Genomic DNA, 13,038 nt, shown 5'->3' with positions numbered 1-13,038 from the left:
TCAATCAACGTACGTGAAACATTATTAATTATTAGTTTAGTAGTACTATAAGAAGACTTCATGTTTGCGAGTCCACGCTCATTACATAATGTAGTTATAGGTTAACATCATCAACCAACTTTGCATAATGAGATGACCACAACCTTGTACGGAGTACAACTATAAGAAGTCTAATTTGGGTACCATATGCATTCTAAACACTTTAAGGGCTTAGCTAGTTTCTCATTATTAATGATCACGCTTTTTAGGCCATGTGCTTTTTTCTTAAAAAAAACCCTTACCACTCCCTCCGTTCCATAATATAATATAAGACATAACTATTTTTTTTTCAGATGTTTCATAATATAATACGTTCATAATATAAGACGTGCATACGTGCAACAATTAACTAACACCTTCTCTCCAGTAGATTATTATTTTTTGAGTTAATTACGCTTTGGGCCATATTTTATTACCTAAGTTTCACTTTGGACCACCCTTAAACATATCTTTTCACTTTGGATCGGATAAATTTGCCATTATTATGATTTGGACCACCACGAACGATTTTTTTAAGTATAATTAACGACCTTAAACACATCAGCTCTAGTATACGGCCGTACTCCTCTATGTATGGTTCATATGTTTGCCGAAAGGAAAGTTAAACATGACGAGAAAAGTTATTCATGGTAGTCCAAAATGCAACAATGGTAAATTTACCCGGTCCAAATTGAAAAGATAGGGTTAAGGGTGGTCCAAATTAAAACTTGGGTAATAAAAGGTGGACCAAAGTGTAATTTACTCTTATTTTTTAAATCTTGCACCCTCAAATCTCTAGTTCTATTAGGTGGTGTGTGCATTATATTTATCAGGTGATCCAAACTAGAAGGATATTCACAAATGTCGATTCGGTTTTCAGCCACCATGATTTTTGGGCGAGATTATTCTATTTTGCTTGGCTGTCTTTTTCTGCCACAGAGTTGTTACTATAACACTTATGTAATCGCCCTAATGTAAAAACGTTTATTTCTACTCCTAATCTAATCGGCAACACTCTTGCCGCTTTTATTAAAAAATAATTATTTTTTGGTTTTTTTAAGGGTGGTTGTATCTTATATTTTGATATGAGAGTATATATAAGTTTTTTAAAAAAATAAATTTTTTTTTAAGTTTATAATATTTAATAGTTATCAATTAATCGTGCATTAATGATTTGTCAACTAAAAAGCTCAGCCACAAGAGTTATCTAGAATATTGCATACGTCAAGGGTAGATATCCAGCTGTGAGCCAAATATTGTGAGTTAGTCCACTCTAGGTCAGTCCACATTTAAAACACCACGGTGAAAACCATAAACTGTAAAACTTTATTAATTAATAGGCCTCAAACCAGAAATAGTATAATCCCAAGACTGTTGAGAGTTGTTCGATCTTGGCTTCACTACTCAAGTATTCTTCTGCCTTATATCATACCTCTGTCCTAATTTTTTTTACATGGTCATTAATAACATACTTTAACTATTAATTTTCATATTATATCATCAACAACTATAAAATCAGTATCACATATATAACACTTGGCGTAGATATTATTAGTGTACTTATTAGTCAACAGTTACCGAGTTTGATTTTTCTAAAAATAAGGGCGGAGAGAGTATTTAAGTAACTTATGGTATGGTTGTATTGAAGATACAACGAAGAAGCATCTGTATGTATACCTTTACAGCATTTTGTGAATGATTATTTTAAGGGCATATAGATATTTTACAGCAGTATTAAATTGTGCTACTATAACTTATGGATCTTGATCACGAGGGTCGGTGGTGCGATGTAGTAAGGAGGCTTGGTTTTGGTCGAGCTACCTACTTTACACATTTTGGTAGACAGAACACAACATATTAGGGTGCCAGTTGTCAGCTTGCCAACATGACAGAAATGAGACTGGAATCTTGCCAACATGATCATATATATACCTGCTGAGGACAACATTACTCAGGCCTCACGTGCACGTACCTATGCAAGGTTACTCTCCATTGTAGATGTCTGTAAATCGTTGGTAAACGAACCAGCAAGCTAGAATTTCACTGCCCTAGCAAGATCTTCTAAATATATCACACGTTGTTAATTAGAAATATCCATGAATGTACATTAAGTGTAATGGTACATTGGGGAGAGAGAGAGAGATAGAGAGAGGGAGATGGATAAAATGGTAGGACGACAACGGAGTTGTGCTGCTGATGAAGTAACGCGAGGTGGATTTTACTTCTTAGGTTCATTTGAATTTAAATGTTTGAATGACATATCTCATATTGATCTATCACATGTAACTTTTTTTTAAAAATTTTCTGGTGACTATTTAAATGGCATGAAAAATAAGGGGATGAAAAGAGTTCCTTTCCCTGAAGTAGTGTACTAATTCACACATCAGTATCTAATTGGCCCAGTAATATCACAGACTTAGTTTAGATGTTCATGCCATGTTCCTCTAGGAGGAAGCATTATCTATCCAAACAAGCGCATTCGATATATAGTATACATGTCTTCTCATGCTGTAGATATAGCATCGATGAAGCTGTCCTATCCGTCTAGAACGTTGTGTTTGCGCCACGGTGAGAAATGAGTAGAAACAAATGATTTGGCTTAATTTGCATTGTTAGTCTCAAAACAAATATATCTGGCCACTACTAGAAAAATAGTGCTGTCCTGGTTTTTGAATTTCCCTGGTGAAAAAAGATCAAGAAATAAATATTTTGTACTATTTTAGAAAAAATATAGATATATATGCTTATAATAGTCAGCTAAAATACATAGTTAAATAAAATATAGATATTTATTAGATAAAATTTGCAGGGTAGTTATTTAACCGGATTTTTTAATACCGGAAAATGTGTATGTTAGTAACTTTAGAGTTAATTTAGTACTCCCTCCGTCCCAAAAACGTCAACCTCGTACTAGAATTAGACTCTATGTATAGATTTGTTATAATATGATGTGTCCCATGCTAGTACGAGGTTGACTTTTTTGGGACGGAGGGAGTAGACATCACACAACACTGAAAAAAATGCGGGCCTTTTGAAGTGATACACCTGTTTGTGACATAATTTGGTTAATAGTTATAGTTTCATCCATGCACACCAGATTACATAGATTAGCTGTTATGATTCGTGGAGTGGTTGGTTTGAGAGCTAGTTCTGTATATGTGCAGTCATTACCACTACTACAGAATTGGTTTTTGCAAACGGGCGAACACGATTTTCGCATGCGGTTGGGCCAGCCGCATGCGAGAAATCGTCTGCAAAGATCGCCATCTTTCCATGCGGCCAGGGCACCCGCATGCAAAAATCGGATTTTTGCATGCGGGCGCTTAAGCCGACCGCATGCAAAGAGAAAAAACCGCCAAAAAAAAATAAAATTCCAAAAAAAAAACAAACCCTAGCCGCCACCCACGACTTGCCCCCGCTCCCGCCGCCGCCGCCAGCTCCCGCTCCCGCCGCCCCCGATCCCGCCGGCCGCTCCCGCCGCCGGATCTGGGCGGGACGAGGCCCGCCGCCACGGGATCCGGGCGGGACGAGGCTCGCCGCCGCCGGATCGTCGCCGTCGGGGTTGCCGCAGCCGCCACCACCCGCGACGTCATCGTTGTCACCCACTCGTCGTCGTCGTCGTCGACGTCATCACCCATGCGCCGCCACCGCTCGCTCCCGCTGCTGGCTGCTCGCTCCCGCCGCCGCCGCTCGCTCCCATCCGCCGCCGCCGCCAGATCCGCGCGAGGGAGGGCCCCCTGCGCCGGATCCGCACCGCCCGGCCGTCGCCCGCCACCATCCACCGCCGCCGCTTGCTCCCATCTGCCGCCACCGCTCGCTCCCACCGCCGCCTTCTCGTTGCGGCTCCCGCCGCCCGCTGCTCGGTCGCGGCGCCCGCCGCCCGCTCCCGGCGCCGGCTCCTTGGCCGTGCCGCCCGCTCCCGGTGCCGGTTCCTCAGCCGGGCGCAGATCGAGGAGAAAAAGAGAGAGAGGAAGAGAAAGAGAGGGAGAGAGAGGAAGAGAAAGAGAGAAGGGAGAGGACATGAAAATTTTTTGAAGTGTCGAGGAGGGAAAAAATTACATGCGATCCACTTAAATGAGCCGCATGAAAAAAATAGATTTTTACATGCGGCTCCTTAGGTAGACCGCATGCGAAAATAGTTATTAAAAATTTAATTTAAAAATGTGAGAACTTCAAATCAAATTTTATGATATTAAATGAACTTATATGAAAAGGTTGCCAAAAACAAAGTTGTAGAACTCGTTTAGATCTACCAATTTTCTTTTGGTCATTTGTTCATCCGAGTTTGATTGAACTATATAAAATTTGAATTTTAAAATATAAGAAATTCAAATAATTTTTCAGGTAGTAAATGATTTCAAATGGAAAAGTTATAAAAACAAAGTTGTATTACTTATCAAGATCTATAACTTTTGTATTGGTCATTTTTCTATATGACTTTGTTTGAACAGTTTGAATATGAATTTCAAATTATGACAACTTCAAGCAATATTTTCAAATACTAAATGATTTCAACTGAAAAAGTCATCAATAACAAAGTTGCATAACTCATCAATATCTATAACTTCTATTTTGATCATTTCTTCATCCGACAAATTGATTTGTAAGATTGTTCACGAAATGTACATCTCTTATATAGAATATATAAGACATGTACATTTCGTGAATAATCTTACAAATCAATTTGTCGGATGAAGAAATGACCAAAATATAAGATATAGATCTTGATGAGTTATGCAACTTTGTTATTAATGACTTTTTCAGATGAAATCATTTACTACTTCAAAATATTATTTGAAGTTTTGAAATTCAAATTTTTAATTGATAAAACAAAGTCACAAGAAAAAATAGCCAATATAATACCAGTAAGAACACAATAACATGATAGAGCATGATTTTAGAAACATTTAGGAAAAAGAATCATCCAATTTGGAGTTCATATGAGTGAGATATACTAGTTTTAAATTTTTCAATTTTTATTTTCACATACGGCTGCTTAAGTGGCTCGTATGGAAAAATCAATTTTTCCATGCGGACGCTTAAGTGAGCCGCATGCAAAAATGAGCTCATTTTTGCATGCGGCCCTCTTAAGAGGCCCGTATGGGAAAATCGATTTTTCCATACGGGCCACTTAAGCAGCAGTATAGGAAAATAACCCTCGATTTTTGCAGACGCCACAAGTTATGATCCGCATGGAAAAATGATGGGGCCTCGTACAGAAAAATCATTTTTTAGTAGTGTACTACAGAATAACATATCAGAGCCGCCTCATCAGTACCAGTTTAACTACGTTCGGCAATGATAGTAGGTTTTTGTGTTCTGTGTTCTACGTTAGACATGAGTAGTTCTCACAGTACTTAGTCAGTTCTTATCGCAAACTTTATCATGCCGCCATGGTTGTGCTTCAAAAGGAAATATATATATTGTGCTTGTTAATCCAAGGACCGAAACAACCGGGCAATGATATCGATGAGCTCTTAGAGCCCAATTAAGATTGTAGTCATCCATGACGGGCATTAACTGTGATCCGATTGAGATTAGGTCATCAGTGATGGGCCCATGTTTGACTCATCGTCTAGGTCAAACCTATCGGTGACAGGGTTTAGTTCAGGCCCGACAAAGTTAACTTCATCCGTGATGACCTTATGCCCGATATATATGACTTCTCACATTAGTGACCTTTACACCGTGACGGGCGCCATATCCGATGCAGATGAGGGTTGCCGCCTGATTGAGATGTGGGTTACCGTTGTAGTGGAACTTTTCTCTCACAAAAACACTACCAAAATTTTAAAAAGTATCAAACTAAATCATCCAGTGCGATCAAAATTTGGCAATACCAAAATTTAGTAAGGTTAAAATATAAATAATTTAATGTGAGAATATAAATTTATAATTTTATACAAATTTCACATCAAAGTGAACAAGCTCTATAAGCCTTGGGTTGCTATGGAAATTTGTATAAAATATAAATAATTTAATGTGAGAATAAATAGGAACCATCAAGATCAAATCCATCGGCTCAACTTTTTAATGACGTGACCTCGTCGATGTGGTTTTTTAGGAATTGCAGTTAATAGGTTGTAACAATATAGAAATATATAAATAGAGGATTATATAGTGGTTTGTTCCAGCTAAGAATTACAATGTACTATACATTTTTAGTGTAAATCGATATTGATCTACACTTGTAATCCGGTCCTACGTACTATCACTGCTGGAGAAAGGGGCTTTACCCACGGTTGGTAAACCTCTATAGTCCCGGTTATCTAACCGGGACCACGAATTCAGAACTAAAGATATCTTTAGTCCCGGTTGAAATAACCCGGATTAAAAACTCATTTTTAGTCCTAATTTTTATTCCGGGACTAAAGCTGGAGCTAGGCCAGGTTCGGTATCTTTTTTGGTTTCTTTGTTTTCCTTGTTTTTAACATTGAATATTGATTTCACTACATCCCCAAATCATCCCCAAATCGATCAAAATCATCCTCAAATCGATCATTACAGAACAAAAGATCCCCAAATCAATCATCTCCGAATCCTCAAATTGATCATCTCCAAATACATCAAAAATTCTCAGAAAAATTACATCACAAATTCTAAAAAATACATCACATATTCACATCACACACAGATCAAATACATCACAAATTAATCTCAAATCCAAAAAAAAAATCTTCCTCCGGCAGCTACCATCGCTTCTCCCGCCACCTCTCCTGGCGCCTCCCCAGCCCGGCCGCCGCCACCCCTGCCCGGCGGTCGCCGCCGCTTCTCCCGCCGCCTCCTCTGCCCGGCCCTGCCACCCCCGCCTAGCGCCCGCCGCCGCTTCCCCAGCCTGGCGGCCACTGCCGCTTCTCCCTCCACCTCTCCAGCCCGGCGGACACCGCCGCTTCTCCTGCCGCCTCCCGGGCCCTGCCGCCACTTCTCCCGCCGCCTCCCCAGCCTGGCAGCCGCCGCCGCTTCTCCCTCCGCCTCCCCGTTCCGGCCCCACCGCCCCTACCTAGCGACCGTCGCCGCTTCCCCAACCCGGCGGCCGCTGCCGCTTCTCCCTCCACCTCCCCAACCCGGCGGACGCCGCCGCTTCTCCTGCCGCCTCCCCGGCTTGGCCGCCGCTGCCCCAGCCTGGCAGTCGCCGCCGCTTCTCCCACCGCCTCCCTAGCCTGGAAGCCGCCGCCGCTTCTCCCGCCGCCTCCCCGGCCCGGCCGCCGCCGACCCCGCCCGGTGGCCACCGCCGCTTCTCCCACCACCTCCCTGACCCGGCCATCACCGACCCCGCTGTGATAGATCGAGACAAAGAGGACAGAGAGAGACAGCGAGAGAAGAGACACGAGGAAAAGCGCAAGCTTGATCAGTTTCGATGAGGAGATAAAGGATAAGGATTATATATGCGTTAAGAGATATCCAGTCTCGGTTGGAGATATCAACCGGGACTAAAGATCTATGTTTAGTCCCGGTTGATAATACCAACCGGGACTAAAGATCCTCGGCGCTCTGATATCATCTGACACAAATAGAACCGGGACTAAAGATCATCTTTATGATTGAAAATCATATAGTCCCCGTGCACTTTTAAACCGGAACTAAAAATAGTTTTTAGTCCCGGTTTTTGGTTGAACCGGGACTATTGTGGATTTTAGCCAACCTACAAAAGATGGTTTCTCCAATAGTGTATAACCTGTAATTTTTCAACATTTTCAATCACCATGGAAAATGTAGATCCCTCAAAGATCATTTCTGTAGCAGTGAGGAGAGCCTCTAATAATTACTAGTATAGGTTAAGATATAAAGAAAGACTAGTCCGACTAGAGATTTGATATCTGCATATCGGATGTGTTAAGGAACTCCATATATTCCATGGCGAACAGCTGGAGACTTGCAAACACTTGCAATTGCGCGCGTACAATTAATACCTCAGTTTAATTAACCAGTCATCGATCAGTCTTCCATGGTGCATGCTAGTGGAGAACTCAACTAGCTAGGCCACTTTAATTAATAGCCGGACAGGCAGTTGGCCGGCCGTCCGGTCATCAGACCCATGAATGAATTACTGATCAACCCCCGGTGCTCAGCTCGTTCTATATAAATGGCTATCTACATGCACAAAATCTGTGTGAGCCTGCTAATCCAAGTTTCAGACTATACATATTAACCCACCTCATCAGCGCGCGCGGCTGATAGCTAGCCAGCCGGGTCATCACAGGATTCTTCGACGATGGCGGCAGCGGTGACGGCGCTCCGGCGTGTGGTGCTTCTCCTCCTCCTCACGTTGTTCGTCATGGCGGCGTTGCATGAGGCGCCCACGATGGCTTCCGCCACGAGGGTTTTGCTACAACTACGGTTTAACGGACCTCCACCTCCAGAGGTTCCGCCCTGCGATGGTTGCCCATAGAGGGTGCAAATTGGCCGACCCAGGAAACCATTTATATATGGGTCAATTAATTAGGTAACTGTAATACCCCGTATATTAAAAGATATTTAGTTTTTTTAATTTGGGTTGACTTGTTAAAATAAAGATGTTAACACAAATAAATAAAAGAAAAATATCTTTAGAAGTGGGCCAACATGAGAAGGCCCATAAATCCAGCCCATTAGTTCTCCCTAAAACCAAGAGAGAGGGGAACCGACTCCCACCTCCCCTCATAGTGCCGCCACCCCTCTCCCTGGCCGGCGCCTCCTTCCTCCCCTTCTCCTATGTTCACATCTCTCCTCTCTACAACAAATTGCCCTCCCTAGATCTCCACCTTCATAGCTTGGATCGAAAAGCGAAATAGAAAAACGGAACGAGGAGGAGGAGAGGAGTAAAAGGAGGGGTTAGATCAGAGTCTCCCCTATTGTCTCCTCACAAGTTCTCTAAAGAAACCCTAGGTGGTGGCCCTTCAGATCGTGCATGATACCAAACCTTCATTGGAGGCAAGTGCATGATGAACTAAGTGTGTGATTGATGGATTGTTTGCTCTATCTATTTATTTCCGATATATTTCTATGTGACATGTGACCGCTTATATTCATATTGTTGTTCGCGCCATTTAGGTTTCCATATTTATCCTATGTTTACGATGTTATTCTTCTTTCAATATTCCGGATTCTTGTTCTGGGTAAATAATTCAAGTTCCCTGTTTGCCATAAATGTGCAATATGGTTTCAATTTGGTTCTTTGATTCTGGTTTCAATTAAAGTACCATGCGTAGTCATGGGAGTGCAATTTGGTTCTTTATTCAAGTTCCTGTGGGTAAGCGCTGATCACGCTTACTCGGCTTTGCCGGCAAATGCTAGGATGTATTCACTATTGTCTGGGATGGAAACTACTATTTCAATTCATGCCTCCCCGGGATGGGAACTACTATCTTCTTTGACTTGGTGTTTGAAAATATGTTTCCTATCAAAGAAAGAAAGCCTTCTGTTTATACTTTATTGCCAATGGTGTGTATATATGTTTTCTAGTTCCATATTGTACTTGCTGAGTATTTTTATACTCACTCTTGTGTTTTATTTGGTTTTAGGTACATATTGAGACCGACATGCATGGGCGGGAAGTAGCACCCTTATATACACATTTATCTGCACACTATCAAACTATATTGCTTAGGTCCATAATGATACTTAAATTATATCATGGTTCGGTCTTGTAATAATCTTTTAGATTTCTAATAGTTTCTTCCCCATGGATTATAAGGATGGATCGTATTGTGGGAATGATACTGTTATTAGTTTAACTTATAATTGCCTGTCGTGGATGTCCGTATTTACAGGGGAGACTCTGCCGAAATTTCTAATAATTTTGGGAGTTAGTGGTTTGAGTGTATGTTTGATGTGGCACTCTAGGTACGTGGTTACCTGGGGCGTTACAGTAACATATACTCCCTTCCTCTTAAAAAAGATAACCTTATATTAGGATGTGATACTAGGTTATCTTTTTCGCATGGAAGGAGTATATCGAGCTATTTAATTGATTTATAATTAAGTTGGTTTATGCACGGGTTGGCCACAGCCTGTCATCCGGCCCTAATATAATATCATGCATATCAGTAATCGTACTTAATTTATCACGCTTCTTCCACAACTATATATAGCAAAATAAATAATGGATGCTTGTTAACTTGGGTGCCATGCATGCGATCTAGAGTTGCATGGATACTACCACTACTACTACGCCCTACGGGCTACGGTCACCTCATGAAAGTTGTAATATTGTTATATGTATATATATGATCTGTTGGATTTGAAACACATATATAATTAATGTCTCAATATTGTACACTGGTGATATGTCTGTGGCAATAAATATAATGCTATATTTCTTCTTTTTTTGGGGGTGGTATGGAGGGTGCGGCCGGAACGTTACCTATTTCGATGTATCGCGCTTTGACATTTAGGTCATCCGCAACCCAAAAACTACATAATAGTTTTCATACTTGCCATATCATATAAGCACTATTATTAGGGTTATACATACCACATAACAAATAGTAATTGACTAAGCTTGACGGGGTCCACCATATACCATGTCTTATATGAAAACAAACCTCGTATATAGAAGGAGTTTCGGATAAGAAAGGACAAATAGAGTTCTATATGGAAACGATAAGAACTACTCGGATTGTATCCATATTTATCTCCCTAGTCTTACTTGGACAAGGGGACTTCTATGGGTATAAATACAAGCCCCCTAGGAGGAGAGGGGAGGAGCCACAAAGCCACAAGTCAACACACGTCGCCATATATCAACATTAGAGATTAGCCTAGGCAAACCCCATCCGGTACCTATGGAGGCCGGCAAGAGGGATCTAGCGCTATCTCTAATCATGACGAGTTCATATTCGAGGAAGAAGACTACCCTGTCGTCGACTACAAGTTAGTTATCTAGCTGCTAAGTCGACGACGGTTAGATAGGTTATCCCAATTGTTGTACTCTGTGGTTTTCTATATCAATCCCATATAAACAGGATGTAGGGCTATTACCTATCAGATAGGGGGCCCGAACCTATATAAAAATCCATGTCTCCATCTCTTTTACCTCAATCTCACATATACCCTGGTACCGACGATCCCCATACCATCCAAATACCGTAGTCACGATATTAAACGTCAATAGTGACGCGTCAGGTAAGGGAAGTTTGGTGCTTCAAGGTTTCAACGAGATGGGTTCGAAAGATGGATTCTCCAACAATAAGCTACTCGACGACTCTGGCTATGGGGAGATCTAACCCGACCGGAGTATGTCTTCCGACGAGATCGGAATCATCGTTATTAACAATTTGATCTCTCGAGATCGATTAAGCTTCAAGACGTCACCGCCGCGGATCACGTCGATTTTAAGGTTGTCAGTCGTGGTGCTTCATTGTGGATTGACTAACCCCGCCGCAGCAAAGGATGTCAAAGCCAGACTATTCGCCGTATTAGAACCAACCGAGTCCGAATATTATGAGCTAATCCTGCAGCAGATATTTGCCGTGATTGAACTCCTTCTCGGACTCGATTGCAAGCTGCTAAACGGACGGATTGCTACGACATATTGCTTCGGTGCCTTGCTGTGAGGGAGACAGATCAATCTCATGGCATAGGTACAGCAGCAAATTAAGACAACCAACCAGCCGGCCGATTGCACTGCTATCTACACATATATTAGCATGGGAACCGGCTACTCTGACGTAGAGAGACGTTGGACTTCCGATCGCCGTCGCTTGCGCATCCAATGGCTCCTGTCCACGTGTGATGATAGCCTTCTCGTTCGGCCCATTCGCCGCCATCACACTGCACCAGCATCGTCCGCCGGAGCCGCGACAGCGTGACGGTGAGCTTGGGCACACAGCTGAGCAACTGGACACAGCCCTCTCATGCGCTGTCATGGGAGCCCTCCCATGTGCTTGATGGGCTCCGTCTTGGCCAACAGGTCCCCTGACGACGCGGACGATGAGCACCTGCGGTTCGGCAGCGCCGAGAGAAGCGCCAGGCGTAAGTGTCGCCCGATGAACACGATGATGTACCTGCTGCCGGACAAGCACAGGATGCGCGGCGCGCTCGAGGAGTCTGTGCTCGCGCACTTCGCCGCAAGAGACCGCGTCAATGCCCTCCTCTGCCTGGGAAGCCAGAATCGGAGAGATCGCCGTCCTTTGACAGCCCCAATCGATGACTTGGCTCACAAACTCTAGATTGTTTGAAGGAAGAAGATGAACAGTGCACTCACAAGGTGTTCGACAGAGGGAGTTTTGGTGCTGCGTAAGTGTCACTGGCTCACTGCAGCTTTTCATTTTCTCATCCTTTTATTTGCATAATACAAAAACTCACCATGCATCGTGGCCTCCTGGATGCGCGCCCTCACCTCGCTGCCATTGCCGCAAATGTGTTCCATCCCACACGAGCGAAGCGGAGCGCACGACGCGGACGCGCCGCGACATGAACTAAGCACGTCCGAAGGAATACGATGCCAATAGAAATTGAAACCTGATGCAATCTATCTAGGATGCTGCTAAAAACAAGGACACACACATGATAACGGACATATTTGACACCAACCGTCTTTAGTCCCGGTTCAAATGCTGTCAGGGCTTGTCAGGCCCCCCCGGGATCTTTAGTCCCGGTTGGTAACACCAACCGGGACTAAAGTCCCACCCCTTTATATATGTCTTCTCCTCCTCCAGCCCGAGCAAGCTTCAAAATTTCTTCAAAAAAGAGGGGAGGTCATGCCAAAATTTATAGAGAATTTACTTTGGTGATTATATACAAATAGGAGGTGCCTAAAAGGTTAGCAACTTCATCCTCCAATGTTTTTTTTGGTCATATTACATTTGGAGCTATGTTTTGCACACTTTTTTGTCTCAAAAATTTTGTTGTAAGTTGATGAGAGAGAAAATTTGTGTGGGAAAAGAAAGAATATATATAAATTTTGTTTATTTGCTAAATAAGGTTTTATAAAATAGTTGAGTAGGAAAATATAGTGAAAGTTAAATTCACCTTAAGGTTTTATAAATAAGGTGTTACCAACCGGGACTATAATTCCCGGTGATCTTTAGTACTGGTTGG

At 42.4% G+C, this 13,038-nt stretch overlaps 1 long non-coding RNA gene across 1 annotated transcript; it reads left to right on the top strand.

The window, feature by feature from the left end:
• Window positions 1-8,139: 8,139 nt before the first annotated feature.
• On the top strand, window positions 8,140-9,806 carry LOC112937470 (uncharacterized). The gene is made up of 2 exons (XR_003240111.2): window positions 8,140-8,461; window positions 9,519-9,806. It is a non-coding gene; the product is annotated as an uncharacterized lncRNA (long non-coding RNA).
• The last annotated feature ends 3,232 nt before the right edge of the window (window positions 9,807-13,038 follow it).

The sequence above is a fragment of the Oryza sativa genome, chromosome 12 (assembly GCF_034140825.1).
Source record: "Oryza sativa Japonica Group chromosome 12, ASM3414082v1".
NCBI classification, from domain to species: domain Eukaryota; kingdom Viridiplantae; phylum Streptophyta; class Magnoliopsida; order Poales; family Poaceae; genus Oryza; species Oryza sativa.
The sequence above is the reverse complement of the archived record's forward strand: the minus strand, read 5'-3'. Positions and strand labels throughout refer to the sequence as shown.